Genomic DNA, 25,161 nt, shown 5'->3' on the forward strand with positions numbered 1-25,161 from the left:
ATTCATTTAGCCAGGTGGGCTTTCTCTGTAAAGTCCCCAATCTCAACTCTGCCTGACAAAAGCTGGATCAGGGAACACTTGATATTCCACGATGTATGTGCTCTTACTTTCTGCTTACCAATTCAGTTTTTGGGGCTGTAAAGTAGTTTCTTTAATAAGTCACACAACTCTTCAGAAACTACAATATGCATGCAATGCTACGTTGTGTTATTGTGTCATACATCAGGTCCGGCTCGCATCAGCCTGCACACCACAGGGACATCGTGTATAACCAGGTGCAGTATGCTGCCTAAAAGCATCGTTCACGTAATTTCAATTTGAGTCTGTTTTCCAGACCAGCTGAATTCATATGTTACTGGTTGAGTGTACTGAATGTCATTTTAATCACATACTTTATCGTAAACTCAATATCTTGCATTCTTTGAGAAAACTTGCATAACTTTATGAAATCAAAATAAATCAACCCATCTGTAGTTTCAAATATCTTCTCCGGGTTGTCGAGCAATTTCATAAACAACGGACACTTTTAATTAAGTGATTTTATGTTCTTTACACAAAAAATCTTTGGCTGATGTATCCTTGTATTCAGCGCTACATGTTTTTGAATATTTGCATGAATCACATTTTTTCTTCTGATGATGATAAGATAAGCACATACTCTCAGATATTCTCCTCACTTAGTCTTTCCTCTGCCATCCTACTGAGGCAGTGTGCATTGGGAGGTAACCACTGAACGCACACCGCTGTACGTTAAATATACTTTGGTGTATTATATGACTTAAGGTCAAATTATATAAGCTGAGCCACTGTTATGACAGAACTGACTTCCCTTCTTTATCCTTTGCTACCTCTTAATTTGGCACAATTTAATGTCGAATACAACGTTGCTGCACGAAACATGATACTTCTTTTTGTTCTGACGCTGAGATGCAGAGCTGTTGGTTCAACAGCTGTTGGTTCATTGGACTGCAGTGGCGAGCCGCCTGAGCCTGCGTAGCCTTCTCTGCTGGCCCAATCACAAAATAATAGCTATTTTATATTTACATTTTTCACAAACGCACTACACATATTAGAATAAGTCTCCGTGTTAGCTGATTTCTTCGTTGCTCAGCTCCTGTCTTCCTCTGTTGCTCTGCTTCCAGCCTGCAGGGCGGCTTCCAGTGTAGCTGCTTTTAAGAAAAGCTTTAAGCCAATCAGATTTCCCCTCCTGTGTCTCTATGGAAGAAGGCGTGAGGCCTTTCAGGTGGCCTTTGTAGATTAAAGTACATGGGGATGTTATTGTTGATTGTCATGGTCTTCGACCAATCACATCTTTAGTTTGACCTGCTGGGCGTATTCTTTGACTTGCCAGTACGTCAGCATTAACATGCGCTGTGATTGGTCAGTGGGCCAGCGTGACTTTAGATACCAGAAAGCTACCGAGCCGCTAGCAGAACCCAGTAAGAGTAAGACGAGTTCAGGGTTTTTAGTATGTTGCTTGGTGAGGAGGAGAAACGGACTTGTTGGTGGATTTACTGACACCTTTCTCACAGAGGATTTACGGATCTGTTACTAGAACTGAAGCACACTGATCGACTTCACATTTAACTGGTTGTTGTCGTTAAGTGAACAGCAGCTGCTGTTACCTTTGCCTTTTATTGAAAGTATTTAATAATAAAGTAGAGAGAAGAGGATGACAGCGTTCTAAAAGTAATCACAAAGTATTCAAGAATACCACACGAGGTGGCCGTCTATATATCATCAAACAGGTCTTTTTCACCGCTGACATTTGGGTGGGTAATATGGTACTATGAGCTCTCTAGTGGGGTAATATGGTACTATGAGCTCTCTAGTGGGGTAATATGGTGCTATGAGCTCTCTAGTGGAGTAATATGGTGCTATGAGCTCTCTAGTGGGGTAATATGGTGCTATGAGCTCTCTAGTGGGGTAATATGGTGCTATGAGCTCTCTAGTGGGGTAATATGGTACTATGAGCTCTCTAGTGGGGTAATATGGTGCTATGAGCTCTCTAGTGGAGTAATATGGTGCTATGAGCTCTCTAGTGGGGTAATATGGTGCTATGAGCTCTCTAGTGGGGTAATATGGTGCTATGAGCTCTCTAGTGGGGTAATATGGTACTATGAGCTCTCTAGTGGGGTAATATGGTGCTATGAGCTCTCTAGTGGGGTAATATGGTACTATGAGCTCTCTAGTGGAGTAATATGGTGCTATGAGCTCTCTAGTGGGGTAATATGGTACTATGAGCTCTCTAGTGGGGTAATATGGTACTATGAGCTCTCTCGTGGGGTAATATGGTGCTATGAGCTCTCTAGTGGGGTAATATGGTGCTATGAGCTCTCTAGTGGAGTAATATGGTGCTATGAGCTCTCTAGTGGGGTAATATGGTGCTATGAGCTCTCTAGTGGGGTAATATGGTGCTATGAGCTCTCTAGTGGGGTAATATGGTACTATGAGCTCTCTAGTGGGGTAATATGGTGCTATGAGCTCTCTAGTGGGGTAATATGGTACTATGAGCTCTCTAGTGGAGTAATATGGTGCTATGAGCTCTCTAGTGGGGTAATATGGTGCTATGAGCTCTCTAGTGGGGTAATATGGTACTATGAGATCTCTAGTGGGGTAATATAGTACTATGAGCTCTCTAGTGGGGTAATATAGTACTATGAGCTCTCTAGTGGGGTAATATGGTACTATGAGCTCTCTAGTGGGGTAATATGGTACTATGAGCTCTCTCGTGGGGTAATATGGTACTATGAGCTCTCTAGTGGGGTAATATGGTACTATGAGCTCTCTAGTGGGGTAATATGGTACTATGAGCTCTCTAGTGGGTAATATGGTGCTATGAGCTCTCTTGTGGGGTAATATGGTACTATGAGCTCTCTAGTGGGGTAATATGGTACTATGAGCTCCTTAAGATATGATGGGGCATTATGAATTAAGGCTTTGTAGATCAGAAGATGGATTTTAAATGTGATTCTTAATCTCACAGGAAGCCAGTGCAGAGCAGCTTATACAGGAGTAATGCAATCTCTCTTTCTAGTCCTCATTAGTACACGAGCTGCAGCATTCTGGATCAAGTGGAGAGATTTAAGAGCGGCCTGACAATAAGGAGTTACAATAATCTAGTCTAGAAGTAACGACATTTGTGAATCAGTTTTTCTGCTTTAAGACAAGATGTGCCTGATTTTTGAAATGTCACATAGGTAAAAAGGTAAAAAGGTGCTCCTTGAGATTTGTTTTATGTGGGAGTATGATTATAATAACTATATTACAGTATTGCTACCAAAAACACAGATGAATTTTAAACTAATGTCTGGATCTGAAGAAAGATGTTCTTCTTCCTAAAATATATAATCCAACAAAAACACCTTTTTTTTTTGACTAATTCTACTCTATAATCACATATTTCAAAGAGTTTACTGAGCTCTCAAATTGATCATTAACTATTATAAGAATAGAGAAAGAAGGGTATCAGTATTTTGGTCTGCAGGACAAACATGTACATGTTAGATTGATTCTTTAAGACTGACAGATGAATAATCTAACAGGTACAAGCCTTAAGTAATCAAAGAGTGAAGCAGACAACACGGACACGTCGGCCTGCTGACTTCTTCCACTCTGAGGACAGAACATAGAGCGTCCTGTAGGAGTGGACGTTGTCAACACCCATTGGTTTGTGGACTGCGGTTTTAAAGCCTTGAGTTTGACGTTTTGGCCATCACAATCTCACAATTTTTGTTCTGCGATTTGCGATTGGGATCATCTAGTTTACTGTGGGAATAAATCAAGAGGGAAGTAGAATCATTTTCAATCAGAAATCTTTTTGCAACTAGAAGAGTCGCACCCTGATGGCCAGGAGAGAAAAGGCCAGTTTAAGACTTCAGCATTGAATTGGAGGTTTCTGCCTTGGACTCCTGCTCAGCCCTGTATTTTAAAGACCAGAGGACACATGATGGAGTGAAGGCTTTCAGGAGATCAGACGGGTAGGAAGGGGCACGCTCAATTAGAATATTCTAGGTCATCAAAAACATCTCAATGTTCATCCGACATGGATAGGAAGCCAATCAAGAGCTCAAACTGGTCTAATATAGTCACATTCTCGAGCTCTTGAGATTGCAATAATCAAGTATGGATGTCATGAAAGTGTGAATTAAGACCTCTGCTTCAGCCAGGTACTGAAACTACTAAGCCGTGTGATTGTTTACCGCGCCGATCAAAAGAGAGTAGATTTAACAGAACAACATTCATGGCTGCAATCTCACGGTTGTCAGTTTGATCAAACTGCTATCCTAATCCAACTTCTTTCAGACTCAGGTTTCTGATAAGACAGAACATTAACTAGAATACAATGAAGACAAAAGCACAATGAAAGTACGTAGACCTAGCGATGCCTTACAAGGAGACATGACCAATGCCTCCACAGCTGTGGCTGGTAGCGTGTGGTAACGTTATGTTTGATAAAACTAAAAGGATTTTATAGTCAGGCTCATCAAGCAGCAAATCAGTTCATAAGGATCCTTAAAACAGTTTGGAAATATTAACTCCTGCAGCCACAAACACTTCACCGGCGCTCCATCTCGGTCTCTTCAGTGATATTCTCACGGCGTCATCATGAGCTTGACGTCTCTGTAAGCTGTTTAATTTTTGTAGTTTGACTATTTTAGAGAATGGTCTTGATATGCCAGTGTTTCACAGCTGAAGAGTCCACTAATATAATAATGTTTGAATAATCAACATTCCTATTTATAGTCAAATACAGCTGAGTATCATCAACGGAGCACTTTAAATTAATTTCATTACAGCGTAAAATCTGTTCAAGAGATGAAATAAAATGAGGAGAGCAGAGGGACAAGAACAGAGCACTGAGGTACTTCATATTTTATGACAGAAAATATGTATTGATATTATATAATGATCGATGTAGATGTAAAAATACTCAAGGAATATAATGATAGAATCAAGTCAGAGGAGTGTTCAGTGGGCTCATGTACAATCTGAGTGAAAACAATTGCATCAAGAAACACAACATCTTCACTTAGAGGATCATCAGATTCATTCTAAACATTTTAGAAAGAATTGTCAATAAGGGCCAAGTAGCATATAAACTTCCACAAGTTGAAGCCCAACCCAAACTCTAACTCCGCAAATGAGTTGAATTGATTATCCAGATGTTAAATACAAACTGGAGTCATAGATTAAAGCAAAATGTCTGTTTGACGACCTCCTCAGCAGCCGGCGCTCTTCCAGTGCCTCAAGTCTGCTGATTCCAACCTCGTCCAGGACAAAGCGTCCAACCTGGGGTGACGAGGCGGTGTCAGTTTCCACCTCTCTGTGGAACCACATCAAATATTTACCCACGATGTCATCAATGACTTTCAAATTATAAATCCTCAAGGTTTTCAGAAACAGGCCGTGGAGAAAAAAAGTATAACACTTCCATAAAGTTAAAGGTCTCAGTAAACAGATAGAAAATGTCCAAATCCAAGCAGCAGGGATAACCTGACTTTTAGTTGCTTCATAGGTGGAATTCCACAAACGCTGCAGGATCCCGACATTTACGGTAATGCAAACGGCAGCCGTCTCCTCGGCCGACCTTTCTTATCACATCTTTCAAAGTCCACCGACATTTTGGAGCTATGTAGATACTGAATTGTTGAATTTTCAAATGACTTGTCTATTATCAATTATCAATTATTAATAAATTGTGCCCAATTTACACTGAATTCAGTTGAGATAAAAGTTGAAATATGCTAATTTGGGATTTATTTTTTTCCAAGTGTATTTACCATTACTATTTTATTTGCTCATTAGAAGTTTACCTTAAAGTACCTTAAAAAAATGACTCAGTTTCAGGGAAAAACACAAATGTTCCATGGCGCTTCAGGCCGCTTCATCTGCTTTCTTCTGATTGTTCCTGGTGCAGTTCTCTGTCCTGAACACCAGAGGGCAGACACAAGCTACATCTTTAAGCACAGGGAGAACATCCAAGTTTCAACGTGTTTATTTCACATCCTTGGGCTTTGCTCATCAGATCAGTTTAAATAACTAACCCTCCAAGCTTCCACATCTCTCTCATGAATAAAGCTATGGCCCTTAGTGGTGCCTGCACTGTCTCCTGGCAACGCTAGACTGCTCTCTGAAGCTTAATACACAGTCACTCTGACAGACACACACGTGAACCCCCCACACACACGCACACACACACACACACACACCCTCACACACACACCACGGGTAATAGTTGCGGGTCACAACAGAAACATCATTAGATATCCAGCTGTCAGACACTTTCTTGGATTCTAAATTGGTAGAGTGGGTGAGAGTGATACAGCACAGCCGAATAATGACTCAATTGCATATTGTCTGATCTGTTAAAAAAAAACGCTGGTGTCTTCTCACCTTTAAGTGTCTGCTGGAAGTGAAGGCAGACATACTTAAAGTACTGCAGGAATCAAGTTGAGTCTGGGCTGAATCGCTTGACTCGAGGGGTGTGTGTGTGTGTGTGTGTGTGTGTGTGTGTGTGTGTGTGTGTGTGTTTGCTGGGGGTGGGCTTTCTCACGGAAGTATGAGTTTAAGAGAGTAAGTTTCACACGAAAGCAAGAGAGAGTATTTACTCTGCTGATGAATTTGTGGTTAATTGTGAGTGTTGGTGAGTATAACTATGTGGGGGGAATGTTAATGTGTACCCTAGGGTAGGGCTCATGGAGAGGGAGACATCCCTCATTAAAGTAATTAGACCTGCAGGAGAGGATCCCCCGGCCCAGGAATAGATATGAACTCCTCATACACACACACACACACACACACACACACACACACACACACACACACACACACACACACACACACACACACACACACACACACACACACACACAGACTGTGAGGACCTCTAACACTATAGACACTAAGACATGCACCCACCAATACATGCATTCACACACTACACAAGTTTCTTCAAACACACATACTGCACAGACGGATCTTGTTCAGATTTTCCTCTGTAGCTTTGTCTCAGACCTATGCACATTAACTCTATTATATGCCTGAAAATAACGCCAACGTTTTTGGAAAAAGACATTCTCTACATTGGATGACTACGTCTTCTGCCTCTTTCATACCAAAATTCCCAGTTAGAGAAAGGATGAAAAGTAAAACTCGACAATTAAATCTAGGCCTGAGAACTCACCGATATTTGGGCTACTTGCAGAGAGAAACATCAGTGAAATACACCACTGCAATTATAAAGTATAACAACTACCGCAGAATGTATATCAACAACACATAAAGTATATCAACAACACATAAAGTATATCAACAACACATAATAGGCTATAGGCCTAGACTGCTGGGGGACATCTTAGGATACACTAAGCTCCTCTCTCTCCTTTTCTTTATTCTCTCCTCTTCTGATGTTCTTCCTCTCCTTCTGGCTAAATTATTGTCAGAACAGAACACAGATCTCAGCTCAACATTGAGCATGAATTCAGAGCGGCCGTATCAAATGTACAACCCTGTTTTAAAAGTATTTGTAGAGCAAAGCAGCTCACTGCAGCCACTAATACTGATACATCGTGATGGCTCACATATCTGCACTCATTTTCTTTTGCATAGGTTGAACGTTATTGTTATAATCTTAAAAAGATATTTGGAACAGCCACAATAGGTAATTTCTTTGCCAAATATTAGTTATTTTTGCACAGATAGAGCGTTATTTGCATTGTTCTAACAAAGTGATTGCACATGTTATTAGTTTCTGTCTGATGGAGCAATGGGGTTTACTTGAAAGGGATTTAAATTTTTCTAAATTTTTCTATTATTTGAAAAAGCACGGATGGAGGAGTCACAAAAGAATTGGGCCATTTTTTGTGGGGTGGTTAGGCCCGTTCATTTTTCTTCCTCCAAAGTGGGGCGCGACAGAACAATTTTAAGAACCACTTACATAAAGCAAAGCAACTATCGCTCAAAGTACGGCAACCACTGCATAAAGTATGGTAGTTGTAACTTTTCTTATCTCATATTATATGAATCATTTCTGTCGTACATTGCATGTGTTGTGACTGTGTTATGTTATTCCTTGTGTACACATGACATGTATTGCTTATGTAAGATCCTGATGGATCCTTCTCCGTTCTCTTCTTCTTCCCTGTTTAAGATTTGTTTTAGTGCAGTTTTTCCTGAACCCATGTGAGGTTATCGTATGTGTACAGATTGTAAAGCCCTCTAAGTAAAAAAATTGTAAGTTGTGATTTTGGGCTATTCAAAATAAATTGAATTGACTTATTTGTGTGACACAAATACGCCATGACAGCGTCTAGTGTGGAGTTGTTTGTAGAAGTGGTTCTTGAGGAAGCTTTAGGCAGAAACTCCATCGGCCAAACATTTGGCCCGCCCAGAACATACATGTTTTATGTGTAAATCAACGGCTAACAACCAACATGGCAGCACAATGTGTATTGCTTTATACCAAAATTGTTATGGTCAAGCAAGAACACATTTTAAAAGTTGATTCCCTCAGTTTTGACTGAAGGCAACAACATGTTCAGAGCCAACTCAGATGTTAATGAGAGATCACAGCCGACGTTTCCCTTGCTGGACCGTACACAGCTAGCTGAAGTATCAACAGAGTTGGGTGGTGTGCAGGGGACTACGTTCAGTCAGACTTAACTCACAGCTGTATGGTAGAGGAGCTGGGGAGGTGAACTTAAAAGCCTAACGCTGTTTGACTACTTGAAACAGAGAAATCTGGGGAGGAAGAGAACAACAGAGCTAATTAGCCGAGAGGAGCTGACAGGGCACAGCCAAGTGGCTCAGCAGCATTCTGGGAGGGGGAGGCAGTGGTGAGGGCATCCGAGTAACACTTCTTTATTGGTTTGCAGGTGCTTCATTAAATATCACAAATTGTACAAGCTACTCATCAACCACGCTGTAGCAAAGTTATAGGTATGAATGTTCTTCATTATTATGAATGTTTCTAACAGCTAGTGGTTTCAATACGGTTAAGAGATCCTTTATTACATATTTGTCTTAGCAATGTTCACATTTAGCAGCTTCAGCAGCTAATGGGAGGTTGGAGTCAAAAAGTCAAAAGGTGCTGTCACCACAACAGAACATACATGTATTGAAAGTAAAGAGCTAAAGCTGATATGCTGCAGCTTCTTTAGTAGGGGGTCCACAAGGGAATTGACATCTGCCCAGAGGTTTACAACAACGGTCCAGTCCAGATTGATTTACATTGCTGTTGTGGTGAAAATGAATTCATTTCCATGGGAGAAATAACCGTGATGAGAAAACTCCCAAATGTCTTTAGGTCTTCCATTGATCAGACACAGTTCAGAGTTAAATGATGATAAATGTATAGGTCTTTTTCCAAGTAAAATTTCAGCATGGCAAGATGTCTTGTGATGAGGTGCAACACAGACATTAGACCTCCATCTCTTTTGAACTGTATTAGGAGATAACATGCCAGTGAGTTTTGTAACCAGCAATGATTTTACAATTAACCATTTGTAAGAAATTCAACCATCCAAGTATTTAAACATTATCATCCCAAATATCAAGAGTCAACTGCGAATTTAACAGATCGCTTTATCGTGTGAAAATAAGAAAGCATTTGCTGTTTTGTGAGAGCAGATTTATCAGATAGCAAGCTGTAATAATGAACATAAGTATTACACATACATGTCACCTTATAATACCTCCTCATCTGTTGGGAGGAAAACAGTCAGGCATTGGGAACAGGGTTGCAAAGTATCCCTGGGGCAAATTCACAAATTGGGCAACACTGTTAGTTTCTATCAGGTTCTGGTTGGAATGATCCAACAACCAAATATAGGACGATGACAGTCGAAGTTGTTTCATGGGCAGATCTTAACGAGAGTATCAGTTGAGTATGCTATATTATTTTGGGCATTTAAATTCAGCCCTTTATTGTGATGTAGGCTCTTGCCTTGTAATGTCTGTAGTTCATTCATTCCCGAAAATAGCGCACCGTTAATGATGTTGTATTTTGGCACTGTTGTTTTCCATGTATTTTCTTTTACAGGAGAAGTTTAATTTGCCTATGTTGAGATTCAAAGCAGTCAGTGAAAATTAGATTCTTTGGGGGGTGAAAGTCTGCTGTTGGTCTACCAAAATCTTTCTGGTCCAGACCTCTATCAGAAGGTCTCATTGTTTAACAATTTCGCGTAGGACGAGAACTATGCTCCCTTTTCCGCCTCTTAGTGCTTTCTCTCCTCACAGGTTTTCATGGACGTTGTATCAGGACCCTGGTCCTGTTTAACTAAACCAAACCATCTTGCTTCATGTTTCTGGGCTTCAGCAAAGAGCCTTCAGACCCCCGAACCACAACCCCCACCCCGATAACTGCAGGCTGTGCAGGTTGTATTTGACGGATGACAACAGTTTTAATGTGCTTTAGTTTCTCCCCTGTTTCTCTCTCCACTGCTGACAGAAAAGTATTTGTCCATAGACCAACGTATTGAAAACATTAGATTTCATCCCGACCGGTACATGAACGTCAGAATCAAATAGAAAAACTAACTGTTGACTCCCTCTGCTGGCATGAGTAGGGGGTAAACAGCCATGCGCTTCCTCTGATGGCCCACACTTTAGCTTAGCCGGCCACTTGTTTTCATCAGCAAGGAGCCTTGCTAGCATGGTGCAACACATACCAAGTATTGTGCTGTCCTGGTCCCACGGTGCCCTGACCAACCACAAGAGATGCAACGATGTAGACGTGCACTGTGTTTAATGAAGCACCTGGACAAGCCAGAGGCAACAGTTCTGCAAATTGAATCCAAGTGTCTGTGGTCATTGGCAGGTGCTTTGCTATATACCAACACACATCACTGAGCTTGCCTCATTTCAGTGTATTAGTCCAGCCCGTTGTCCAGCCGGTTGCTTGTTGTTAGTTATCCCGCAATGTTCATCGCATCAATTACTTTTTCAACTGAGAGATTTCCGTGTCCAAAGCCAAACAAATCAGTCAACTTGGTGGAGGTGGTATTCCAAGGCCAGGACCCGGGCAAACACTGGACATCGGAAGGGCTGACAATTTTTCTTGGTGTTGATGAAGTCGTAGTTATGAGTAAGCCTGCAGTGACATCACCCCTCGGTAATTTAAGTTGAAAGAGGTAATGGACGTCTGACTTGTGAAATGACTGATAGCTGATAACAGATAACTGATCAGACCGGATCTCATTCAAGCTTAATGTTACTTATTTTACTCTTTGAATTATTATTCTATCAGCACTATGATACAATAGTTATACTAGTTATTTACATGCACTCAATACTGTTTATGAAAAACCACTGAAAGATGTTTTGTATTCCATTTTTTGGCTCTACAGCAATGTTGGTCAGCATCACGGCAGCAACCGACCACTTCACTGGCCACTATAAGCCACACACAAAGCACAAAACACAACTAACGCAACGTGATTTACATTTGAAGCTCTTTTTATAACCTGTTATAAACCATTTGTCCTTGGTGTTGAAGATATTTCCTGTCATTGAAATAAAAGTTCAGACAAAAAACAGTTCAAGCAAACAAACAATGTCTGCATCTTTCCACTTGATTCAGTGATAATGAGTGCAAACTGCATTTCCATGTTGAATACACAGGCACATTGCGGTCTGTTCGTGGTGTGAAGATGTTACAAACCATACTATGGTAAAAATAAAATAGTGGCACTGTGCTAAAGGTATTTCTCACGGTGTTTTCACACATGGAAATGTTTGCATCAAACATGTTGGAAACAATGCTTCGCTGCCACCACTGGATTCTAATATTAGTCTTGCCTGATCTTCTTCGGTAATTGCAGAAATACTGACTTTAAACACAATGAATACACATGCAAAAACCTTGAAATGTTCATTTACAATTTGAATGTCAGTGTCATGAATGAAGCTTTTTGATATAGCTTTAAAAATAAAGTCAAATTGGTCAACCAGGTTTCATACACACAGAATCTGTGTGTTCATTTGGAAATGTTCAACATCATACCGCTGCTACAATAAAAATAGCATTGGCACTGTCTGTTTAACACATCCCATGAAAGCAGTTTTTATTTCTTGTTAATTTGAAAGTCAAAGTGATACTCGCACTCCACAGCATGAATAAATATGACTTCTCAAATAAAAATGAAGAATAATTTATTTAATGTTAGCTGAACACAGGGTTAAAACATCCTAACCATGTGGCTGCTTTTCACGAATGTCAGAAGTGCTGACTGAACCTCACCTGCTGTGGCAGATAAAGGTGCATATGAAAAGATTCATACATATTGAAACCACAGCAGGTCTGATCCTGCCCTCATTCATAATCCATATTCCTTAAGAGCCCCAAGAACAAAATACCTCTTATAGTGCTCAATTTTGGCATTCATAACAATTCATTCTCCCACTGTTGCTTAGTTTTGACCTGACTGAATGGAGAATAGAGTTTGAGGAAGAAAGCTGTTTGGCCAGATCTAACGTGATATTACATGCAAGTCGTAATGCATTTGGTACCAGGGAGGCTTTTTTCACTTGGCCAATGGGTAAGGTCAGACAACGAAGGAGAAGGATTGGCTGGTTGTGAATAGAGTCACCAAAGCTCTGCTCCAACATGCACATTATAGCTGTGTTTAACAAAGGTTACAATAATGTAACCCTAGTTCTATGAGCACAGGCTTATCCCTCTAAATACTTTAAGAGTAATACTCTCCTCCAATTGCGATTATGGAGTCACCCCCTGGAAATTTGCATTAACTCGGCGAGCCAATCAGGACGAGCCCACTCAAAAGCGTGCAAACCTGAAATATAAAAAGTAGCAATCGAAAACAGCAGGGTCCCCTTAGCCATCCTCCACTGGACTCTATGGGTGCAGTGTGTGGCGCCTGATGAATGGCCAACCCTGCGGGCAAAATAAAATTGACCCAACCACTGTGATTGTGACCGACTAATGGTCAGGTCGACTCCTTCTTCTCAAACGAAGCAACCACAGCAGAGAAGAAGAGGGCTACAAGCCGAGATGGGCTGACACATAGCCGCAGACTGTTCACCAGTCCTGTGACGTTAGAGCGAGACTGATATTCATGGGCAAGGCCTTAACCATGACACAGTCGTACATACTGAATGTCCTTAATACTGAACACATAGCTGCGTATAGTGTGTGCGCTGCGTACAGAGTGTGCACGGACAACAGGGGAGGATCTCCTGCAGGCTCAGGGCATGCAATTAAAAAGCAGATCAGCTATCAGATCGGGTCACACCATCCTCAAAACATGTGAACAGCTTTTCAGCGCTTACGATGTGGCCACGCGTTCAACATAACATGCCAACGCATACACTGAGCAAAGCAGATACACATTTGCCTCCCTGTTGATAGCATTGGGTGGAAGACAAAACGCATCCAGCTTCTTAACCCTCAACCTGAAAGAACTCCTGACGAGATCTTGGGATTGACACATCACGGGGTGTCACCCCCTGACCATCTGCAAGAAACGTTTAGCTATAGACGGAGGCCAAACCCACCTATCGTCAAAACCCGTGTGGCAAGAAGAAATTGTTGCTCTGTACATTAAAGTAATGGCTCTCCATTCTGCCAAAATAATGGACACCATCTACCTATGAAAATAACCCTGTGAGAAGACAGCACTGTGTTAGAATGGGTTGGAGAATATGTGAATGCACCTTACAAATCAGGAAATAGTTCAATGTAAAATACCTGAGTTGTCTTTATCATTTTCTTTTTCCTTTCATTTCACTCATTAGAGTGTAAGCAGATCAGACTGGGAGCAGGGGGCGTGCCCATTTACAATGTTTAGTTCATTCAAAGCACCTTGAAGTGCGATCTGACAAGGAAAGGGAGCCAACAAAAGGAAGCTGAATCTGTTAAAACATTTGCTTAATTAGTAGCCTGGGAACTGGAGGGTTACCAGTTGAAGTCCAGCACTGACCAGGTACAGAGTTCACATCCTGGGCCCCGCTGAGTTACCTTTGAGCAAAGCAAACGCTCAACTGCTGGGGGCACTGTGCTGGAAGACCATCACTCTGTCATCTCTCCACATGTGTGTGTTATTTCATGTCAAAATGTATAGTCTTAAAACCAAAACTAGTGGCCGTCAGACTTTAAGAGTTCACACAGTTGTCAAAGCTATATGTAACTTGATCAGACTGGTATCTACTGTGTGCTAAGCAGAGACAATTACTTTAATATTCGAAGATCGGAGCAACACTTTGATTCTGTATTTCACAAACAGTCCTTTTAATAAATGTGGGAGTAATCAATATTCCTCTTTGTGGAGATATGTATCATCAGCACAGCAGTTGAAATTAAATATATGACTGCATGTGATTTGACAAAGATGATAAATATAAAGGTAAAAGCAGAGGGCCAGAGAGAAGGTCCTATGGTATTTATATAAAAATGGCAAGTTACTGTACAAAATTCAGCCTCAGCTACAATGCTAATTAGCAATTGTTAGCACGCTGACATAGTGAACATGGTAAACATTATAGCTGCTATAAGTTAGCATCTTAGCAATATCAAAGTTAGCACGCCGACATGTAGCATGTAGCCTCCCTGCTACATGGATGTAGACTGTTAAAACAAGGACAGTTTAATATATTAGCGAAATGTTCAAGTTTTTATTCTTCTTCTTCTCCTTACTGTCAGGATGGTATACTGTACCGTATACACAAGACTATACATGTGTGCGTGTGTGTGTGTGTGTGTGTGTGTGTGTGTGCTTGAGTGTGTGTTTGTGTGTGCAAATTTCTTGCCACTGTGAGTGGCGGAGAGCTGATTAACAGAGTGGTGAGCAACTCGAGAAAAAGCACATCCTGAAAAACACACCGCATGCAAATGTGTTTGTCACTCTGACAGAATGTCTCAATTAAGGCTCGAAAAGCCGAGCAGAGCCGGTCTGAGCTGCCAGCTTCACTGACCCCCCCCCCCACACACACACACACACACATTACGTCCACACACTTCCTTAGAGCATAGCAAAAAAAAACTGAAAAGGACAAAGAAGAAAGAAGGAAAACTGAAGGGAAGGGGAAAGAGGAAGCCTTCAGCGGTGTGACAGCGGGGGAAATTCTTGAGAGGAGTCTGTACCGTAAATTGACAACTGGAAAACCACGTTGAGGCGGGATGGTAATGATAAGACCGGCTGGAGCACACACACCACTGATGGCGGAGCTAGCTGTAATGACAACAATAATGGCAAACTATAAACACTCAGATCCGACATCCCCCCCCCGCCACGCACACGTCTGACGGTTACTGTGGCACACAACTCTGCTGGAGCGTGGTTTCTCCTGCAGAAGACACACACAAGTAGAAAAACACTGGGGGAACTAAAACACACACACAGAATACACACATAATGTACATATATATGCAGACTATGGATACACACGTGGACATCAAACACATCAGCTGAATAAGTACAAATATAATTGGACACAGTCTGCGCAGTCACAAACAGCTGAACACACACACATACGCACAAACGTACCATAAAAGGTATTTCTTGCTCACAAACACACACCTATGCACACATGTACACTCAATTACACAGACAAAAAATGCCATAATGAACACACTTGAGGAATGTTACTGTGTGCAGCTGTGAACTTAAAATACACACTGAATAGGACACACACACACACACACACAAAGTACAGATGAACAGATGCATTTTAAAAGTGTGTCGCTGCACTCGCACTACCAGACTCGCACTCTCTCCAGCGTCACTGTAGCAGGAAGCTGATGGCTGACGTGGTGGTGGCTGGCTGGGTAGCCATTTAATTAATCTCCAGATAGACAGTGGCTTCAGAGAGAGAGAGAGAGAGAGAGTGAGAGAGAGAGAGAGAGAGAGAGAGAGAGAGAGAGAGAGAGAGAGAGAGAGAGCATAAGGAAAATAAAGGCAGAGACAAAAGCAGCCACACTGTCTGTCAGCCCTCAGGACACATCAGGCGCTGACTCTCAGAGGCCCGGTCTCTGTCTCATTGGATCAGTCCCAAGTCTTGGTTTACTGAGTATGGAGGAAGGGAGGGATGAGCTGTATGTGAAGGTTGGCCGGGTGGCTGTGCTCTCAGTTGGGGGAGGGGAGGGGGGGGGGTCCATGGAGTTGTTCAACCCTATCAATTAACTCTGTCTGGTGTTTGTGAAGTCAAATATCTATTTTGCATTAGATATGTAAAAAAAGTAGCTTCCAAGCTTAGGATGCCCAAGTTTGGAAGCTGTTAGGTTGGAGAAGGCTTTGTTCCAGTTCGTCTTGGAGACTCAAGCATCTCCTAAAAGCTCATCGAAGATCTCATTGAGCATTTCATCAGTCTGGATAATACCCCGCTCCTATTTGTAACCTGTGTTATGCTTGTATACCGAATGTTGTGACGAATACCACCCTGCCTTTGTTGTGGCAAAATGACGAGGAAGGACGCTGATTTGGAGTTGCAACGCAGCGGGAAGTGTTTTCAATGACCGCAACAGGCACATCCAACAAGACCAGAGTTCAGACCGTTCAGCATGAGCTGTACGGTGTAGTTCAGGTAGTTCAGCCCTCACAGATCTCTTCCCATCGATCAGACAAATAGGTTGAAACACAAACAAAGCTCATCAGGCTTTCCAAATGTGGTATCTTCTTTGGGTTAGGGTCACGCTCACCTTAGACTGAACACCCAATTTGTCTACGGGAAATGTATTTAATCGACCCAAGTTTCATGACACAGTGTCATTGTCAACGTTCTAACTTCTCGAAACTATTTGTTATAAAACCAGTTACATATAACGTTTTTTTTCTTATGATTCCAAATGTAATGTTATGTTATATGATGATTTTCTCCAACAATTTTTGTTTGTTTTTGGAGCATTTCTCAGTAACGTTTGTCCATCCAGATGTTTCTTTTTGGCGCATGCTCTCTGGTAGTGTTTCTTTATCCATGTCACCGCTTGGGATGGAGCCTCTTCCGGTGTTTCTGTCGGACGGTTTTCTAAAAATAGATGCGTGTAAAGTCTGTTGCTGGTAAAAGATTGAACAGAGATTGTAAAATCTACGCTCTCTTTGCATCCAGGCATCGATGCCAATACCATTCAGAACACATGAAGCTTGTAACTCTGACTAATTTCTCATCAATGTATCGTCCGCAATAGATAATGTGCTTGATTAACAAAACTATATAATAGTAATATTTTCCATGATTAAACACAAAGTCTTCTTTCCATTTACCCAGGGCTCGAGCTGTGTACGAAACATAAACATTGTTATATATAAAGAAGAGATTGATGATTTTTCAGGACCTTTTTACCCATCGTCTTTTCCTCTCCAGAGGTCCCGTCTTCTATGCCGTCCTGGTAACTAAGAAGATGTCCAAAGGCGGTCCAATTAGGTCCACAATCAGACGTGAGGACGGTCTCGCTTCTGGAATCCTCTCTCTGGCACTCATCACTCATATTTTTGAGTATATGTTTTGCGGTTTGAATAATGAAAACTGCTGAACATGTGGATCATGAGTACCTTTGCAAGGAGCATGTGTTGGCTAGCTAGTAGCTATGTTGATGTGTTTTTGCAACGGAGGAGCTTCCCTCTCGCCTTCTGGAGTCCACTCTTCCTCTCCTCTCCCCACAGCAAAGACACTGCAATTGTTAAATGTCTCTTTTGGAGGCCAAGTAGGTCTTGGTGGTGGTGTTGCCTAATTAAACAATGAAAAGCAGAATACAAACCTGCTTTGGAGCCTTCATGTGTGCGACCACCAACAAAAACATGTCTGATGTTTTTGTACTAATAATGTAATACAACAAACATAATCAATCAAGCTGCATTATCTCTCCTGACCACCCGGGGGCGACTCCTTTGGTTGTATAGAAGTCTATCTAAATGACTCTTGATGTATTCTCTCAGTAAACATCGTAAACGTGAGTTTATGTCTCAATCTCTAGTTTCAAGTCTTCTTCAATACAGCATGATGTTCATTTAGTAAATTATGGTCCATTTAGGGCGGGGCTACAAGGTGATTGACAGGTCACTACCACGGCGTTGGTGGTTCTGGGACTCGTCCCTGTTTCCATCTTACAGCTTCAACCCTCTTACAGTGTTTTCACTTCACTTGAAACATCCTCTGCCCCTCAACATGTTTTCGTCAGCGTTGAGCTGAACTGAGCTTCACCCTCTCGTGTCACATCTGGTTCCAAAAAAAACAAGACGTGTCGGCCAAAAACCCCAAAGCTTAGCTCACAAACGGTAGTTCACAAACCAGTGGGTGACATCATGGTGACGACGTCTACTTCTTACATGCAGTCTGTATGTGCACGTCTCTATTCACATTAACCTCGTAGAGGACACAAGGTTTACGTCGAGTATCATGACCGACCACTTTTCAGTGGTCTCCTGGGTGAAAGTCCTGTGTTTGTTTGTTTGACCTCATCCCAAACACCCTTAGTGGACTCCCCTGCTTGTTGTACTTGTTATAGGTAACTTTTAACAATGGTTGCCTGGTACACTTTGTCTCTTGCTCTGTGTGAAGCGAGCTGTCCATGTGTGTTGTGCTCACATTAATACCAAACACTCATGTGAAGCAATGATGCCTGACAACACATTGGCATCGTGTTTGTGTCATTGAAATCAGTTGTGTTTGAGGGCCTCTCGTTCACGAGACACTTCAGTATGGATCACTCCTCCTCTAAATAGTTCATCATCCATCTCATCCATCATGTCAGTTTCACCACATTGACTGCAGGACTTGCATGAAGTTTAGATTGCATATGCCCTTTTTGTAAACTCCCTCCCTGTGCTGTGTGTGTGTGTGTGTGTGTGTGTGTGTGTGTGTGTGTGTGTGTGTGTGTGTGTGTGTGTGTGTGCATGGACTATTATGCTACATGTATGGGCCTGCACTCGAGTGGCTGTGCTTACCTGTATGTGTCTTTGGTCCCTGGACACGGAGGGCAGGGTGACGCGGGGCTAATTGGGTGTAAAGGGAAGGGTTGGGTTAGCGTGTGTGTGTGTGTGTGTGTGTGTGTGTGCGTGTGTGTGTATGTGTAAGTGTATTGAGACTCTACAGCATCAGCTGCACCTGATCTGGCAGCCTGATTAAGCTGTGTAATCTCCTGCATGAAACAACAGCTGACCAGCTCCCCAGGGTGGTGGCCACACACAAACACACACACTGACGCACGCACACACACGCACGCACACACACCTGTGCTGGTGGCCATGACAGCAGGCACCTCGGGTTCCCAGAAGAGAGGTACTCTCCCTCACACACCTGGTACAGCTCCCCGGTCTCAGAGGTGAAGCCTCACAACAGGAAAACAGTCGCAGTGTTTGTTGTGAAAAAGATGTCGGAATCACATCTGTGATTGCGGGAGAATTAAAAGTGATCCCAGACTAGATGTGGACATGTTTGATAGACATAGATTATCACTTTTTGACTGTGGAATAAATCAGTGTTCATGAAAATGGACATCAGCTGTTACAACACAGCGTGTAGAGGTGTAGACGGAGTACACACTGACGTGTTTCATCTGGGAGAACATGGCCTCCTGCACGCTGCTGACACAGCGCTGTGTTAAGGGCGAACAGCAGGTGGCGCAACGACCGTTTAGAGTCAACCTGCACCAATATCTCCCTGCATTAATTGACCGGCATCTGCGTGTCCTGATACTCCGTCAGGCGGGTTTTATAAATGCTCGTATTTGTGGACCTCTTCAGCCAAACGATCGTCAACGGGATCCATTGTTCGTGTTTCTGCTGTGGCTTTTAAAAACAACGATATTATGCTTTGAAACCGGAAATGCGAGACCCAGAAAGGTCGTGGTCAGCAGACCAACCACAGCCTTGCGGGCTGCGAACGGCTTGCGTAGCTTTGACGGATAGTCAGACATTTTGGGCGACGCACGCAAGAGGGCTGACGGGACTTTGCAAGGGGCCCTTGCTGGTCTTGCGGGTCTTGCGGGTCTTGCGGGTCTTGCGGGTCTTGCGTCTCTGCGTGAAACCCGAGTGTAAAGGCCCCTTAAGGCCTCACTGTGGAGCAGCGCCTTCAAGCTCTCTGTCTGCATGTCAGGATGACTTATGATGGATTCTTTCACTACATAATAAAAGCACGAAGACGCTGCTCTAATGTAAATCTAAGCATGTACTTCAACCTTTTACTTTGTTTTCCAGGTAATATGTTTTCTTGTTATGTTGTGTTCTATCATTGTAGTATTCATATTTTTACTGAAGTAAATAATCTGACTCTTCCACTCGTAAGTCCTTGATCTCCGAGTTGATGCTTTTGCATCTTTTGCATGAATCGTAAATGATTGTTGACGACTTGTCGGAGGTCATATCTCTGGATTCATGCTTATTCAGGACATTTGAGCTATTGATTTCAGTAATATCTTGTTGATTTTGATGTTTCTGCTGATGTAAATTAGTTTTTTAAGATATTTATTCTCACTTGAAGTGTTCGTCCTTCAACTTTTTGGAACCCACTTTATTTTGACGTCCTGATTCTTGGACATCATTGTTTTGCAGATTCTTTACCTAATTTATCGTTTTGAACTTTCTGTGCACAGGATTTTAGGATACAGTTATTTAAAACAATTCTTGCAGCTAGTTAAACACAATGTGTACTGAATACTTTTCTGTATTTCAGCTCACAATTTGGCAACTTCAGAAACCTTAGATTTAGTGACTTTTAAGGGTGGATTATTTTGGTGAAAATGTAATCTAAAATCTACTGAACAAGAACTCCTCATCGTGCTGATGCATGTGATTCATAACACATTATTTTGCCTACAAACCTGAAAATATAGCTTAAAAAAACAACACGTATCACCTTAATGTACAAAACAGAAGTAGTTTAATTACAATGTAATAATGGATAAAAAGTAAATATAAGCTCCTGTATCACTGTCACTGTGCTGTAAACCCTTCCTGTGCTGTATATGATAAGAGAGGAGGTTGTTTTTGTTTCAGATAAATCTTTAGAAATACATATTTGGAAACCTTGAACACATCTGCCTGCCACTGTGCAGAGTCAGGTGGATCCGTTAGCTCCTGTCTGCTTTACATTTTGGCTGATCTTTCAAACATTACGGCATGGACGAACCCACTGGAGGTATCTGATGCACACACACACACACACACACACACACACACACACACACACACACACGCACACGACTCCAATATCCCCCCTCCCCCGGCAGCGTGCTGTGGGAGCTGGTCAGCGGCGTCAGTCCATTGATTGAGCGCAGAGGAGAAGGAGGAGAAGTAGGAAGCAGCCGCGGGCCATGAGCAGCAGAGGAGGTGAAGACCTATCGGAAATCAGTGCACCACGAGCTCTCCTGCCCCATATGGGCAAAACACGCGCTCAGACAGCTGCACAGCCCGCTGCAGCCGGCCCGCCGCACACCGAGAGGGGGAATGCTAACTGTGCAGCGTCCACACTGTCAGGAGGCTAAGTCTGTTCACTTCGCATTGATTTCTGGAATAAGACGTCTTGAGATCGAGGCCCACACTGAGAACGAAATATAAGATGAGCGTTCAAGTCAGGGTGGCAGAGTTTTTGTATGTCTGGGCCCATTTACGACGCGTTGTTCATTTCATGCAGAGCATTTCCAAAAGCGAGATGTCTGAATGGTTTCCTTAAATGACGTGATTGTGTTCTGACGCACGCTCCAATGATCCATGACACAGACATTGTTGTTAAAGTCCTGAAGTTACTGCTGACTTTTCAAATCAACCCTCAAGAGTAACACAAGAGTTGTGTTACTTTGTAAAAACTGATTAACACTTTACTTACTTAACACTTAGATTACAAGTTTCATTATTATAACAGTATAAACATATATATATATATATATATATATATATATATATATATATATATATATATATATATATATATATATATATATATATAGCATAGCAACTCTTCAATAAATACTTTTTAGCAATTAAAAGTATCAACATCAAATCTATTTTAAAACTGGAGTTTTGTTTCAGTGTAATGTAAATGTTCATGTTGCATGAATATTTACTCCATCTGTAGTACATTATATTACAAATGAGAGGCGTGGCCCTTTAAGAGAAACCATGTCTTGGAAGGTTTAAGGTGTCTGCAATAATAATAATAATAATAATAATAATAATAATAATAATAATAATAGACCTTACTTGAGAAACACTGATATTTTAATCATATTTATCTCGGTGGAAAATCATCAGAAGAGACAACATTCTGAAACTCAGTGGTGGTTTCATGATGATTACTCCACAGAATCCTGCTGCTCACATGCAGGGTTTTAAAAACCCTTAAACTCAAAGACATGAGAATAATAAAGAACTGTCGTGGTCAGAAAGCAACTTTCATCATCTTCCATTAAGAATGAAGCGTCATTTGACTTCATGTCTTCACCTCCACACGCTGAACACCGGCTTACAGCGCGCGTTATTATCAAAATGCAAAGAGACCTTCAGCCCTCTTCCGCCCCACCGAGGAGCGACTTCTACACATACAAGACAACAAACACTCTCACACTGCAAACAACATCTCCAAAGTTACAGTGCTGCGGTTAATTAGAGCTTATTTATAGGATTGGAGGAGGTGGTGGAGGTGGTGGTGGTGGTGGGGGGGGGGGTTGTGACGCAGAGGCTGCAGTACCGGCCGCGGCCTCTGGGTGCCAGTGTGGTGTCAGTAACAACGTGCTGGAGAGGCGAGAGGAGACAAGGGAACGCTGATGAAAGCAATGGCCAGGCCGCTTGAAGGCGAGGAGGAGCCGATGTTCAGAGGCAGGAAAAAAAAAAAAAAAAACGACTGGAATCTTTTCTTTTCTTCATATCTCTGTTGCCGGGGTCCGGCCGCACCTCACAGTTTCTCCCAGTTCCTCCCAGTTTCTCCCAGTTCTGCAGCGGCTGTGTGGAATTGTTCGTTTCGTCCTCTCTGCCTGTTTTCCAGCGTGTGATGGAGGTATACCATGGTGTGGCAGGCTCGTAGGCTGCCTAATTAATGCTCCAGAGTCTAGGAGGTGTGTGCGTGTGTGTGTGTGTGTGTGTGTGTGAGAGAGAGTGAGTGAGAGAGTGTGTGTGTGTGTGTGTGAGAGTGTTTGCACTTCCAGTCGTATGTGCTCCGTGTGACTGTGCGTGCACAAGCATGTGCGATGTGCGGGGTGTGTGTGTGTTTATGCGTGTGTGTTACCCCCCCCCCCCTTCACCCCCTCCTCCTCCGCCCCCTCCCCCCCAGGGCGTGAAGCAGACTGCAGGGCTGGTACAGGAACAGAGCTGGGATCATGGAGGCAGCACTGCAGGCATCTGCCCCCAGGAAGCAGCACCAGCCCCGCACAGCTGGCACCGAGGCCTTCATGAGCCAGGAAATGGCACACCTCCCCGACTATCCCCTCCCTCCCCCCATCCTACCCCCACAAACACACACACACACACACACACGCCTCGCACACTCTGCGCTCGCTGTTCATCAAACAAGCTAACATCATTGATTCCTTTTGGATAAAAGTCTGTGGGAGAAAACAAACGCACGATTAGGAGGGGTTTCATTTGCTGTTTGTCTGTCACACGTGTCAAATGACTTTTAGGTATTCAGGGAGACAAAAGTGTGTATTGTGTGAGGGGAATGGAAGAATGGAGTTTTGTGACATTAATTCCTGCCCATTTATCACATGTATGGCTGGGAAACAATTGTGTTCAACATATTTACATACAAAGTTCTTTGGGGAATTCAAAGATGGACAATTTGACAATTACAGCCTCCCCCTCTCCCTCCCTCCCAAGACTGAAAGCTTGGGATTCCCTAAAGAATAGAGCATGCATGACACACAGGCAAGTGTATCTATCTCCCTCTCCATGGGCTTCATGTAAATGTAGTTTGATTTATTGTTTGCATGTGTTGTGAGTGGGTGTTTGTGGATGTTTTTGCATGAGCACGCTTGCTGTGCGGAGGGCAGGCTCCCGCTACATATGTGTGCGTTGTTGTCCATCATCCTGCGCAGACGGTAGACAACCAGCTGACAGAGCGACAGGCCCTCACCTTGGATTACTCCCCTGCTGAGGAGGCTGCTCTGGGCCTGGCCGCCAGGTCGAGCAGGGCGCTAACAGGCCCGGGCCTCAGCCATCCTGCGCACCCACACACAGGCAGGACTGCGGGGTACAATTAGGCGGACAGGACGCCATACCACCGTTCACCTGTCAGCTAGACTGGCGACGTGCGTGGGGTGCAAATTGACACGAGTGCCACAACCGGGCCGACAGGAGATCCGCGGCGGGGACAAATCTCGCTAACAAACCGCGGTGTCCTGTCAGTCAGTGCAGGGGCCACCTCGCATTGACCCCCCGGACCAGGCGTTGGGCTCTGCCTCTTCCTCGCCGCTCCCCTGGCAGACGCCGGCCACCGCGGGCCCTGTCACTGAGCTGAGATGACATGGTCACATGCAGCCGCAGCCAGCACCACCATCAGCCGCTCAGTCATTACCTTCCATCAGCCGACCAGAAAATAGACTGGTAGAATCTGTAGGGGAAAATGACCTAAAGGCCTGACCTGAAAATGGCACAAAAAGCTGAGAGATGGTTCTCCTCGCTCCCAAAATAATAGTCTGTGTCAGCGCACCTGGCCACTAGCCACTGGCCATATCAGTGCCTCCCAAACGAGACAGAGGAGCACGCGAGACAGAGATCGGGTCTAAAAATGCATCCAGCTTAAAGGAACACAACACCCAAAAGTCATGTCGCTTAGCTTTACAAACAAAGTTGGTCATTAGAGATGGAAATGAAATCAAACTTCTTCCGTGCGGGGGTCGGCGGAAGAACAGAAAGAGAGAAAAAAAACCTTCCCAACAAAAGATTACAGCAGGCAGCGAGCAGGAACTCAGCTAATCCTGTTGTCTGACTGAGATCTGCCATTTGGAATGTTGCAGGGGTAATGCACCGCTAAATTTACTGACGTTTGCGCTAATCCATTTAATTCTCTTTTAAGGGGGAAAGTGTTCACATGAGTGAGCTGCGTGTTTTAATGTTGATGATTTAAAGATGGACGGAGTTATGGAAGCGGACGGACCCACGCACGCACGCAGCCGGGCGGCCGGCCGGGGCGAGGGGATGGAGGATGCTGAGGGTTAGGAGACAGTGGGGATGGGTGGGGAGGGGGGTGGTCGGTGGGAAGGTGTGCGTTTGGCAAAGG

The sequence above is a fragment of the Clinocottus analis genome, unplaced genomic scaffold, assembly GCF_023055335.1.
Source record: "Clinocottus analis isolate CAN_PGR_092001 unplaced genomic scaffold, fCliAna1.0.p SCAF_7, whole genome shotgun sequence".
Taxonomy (NCBI): Eukaryota; Metazoa; Chordata; class Actinopteri; order Perciformes; family Cottidae; genus Clinocottus; species Clinocottus analis.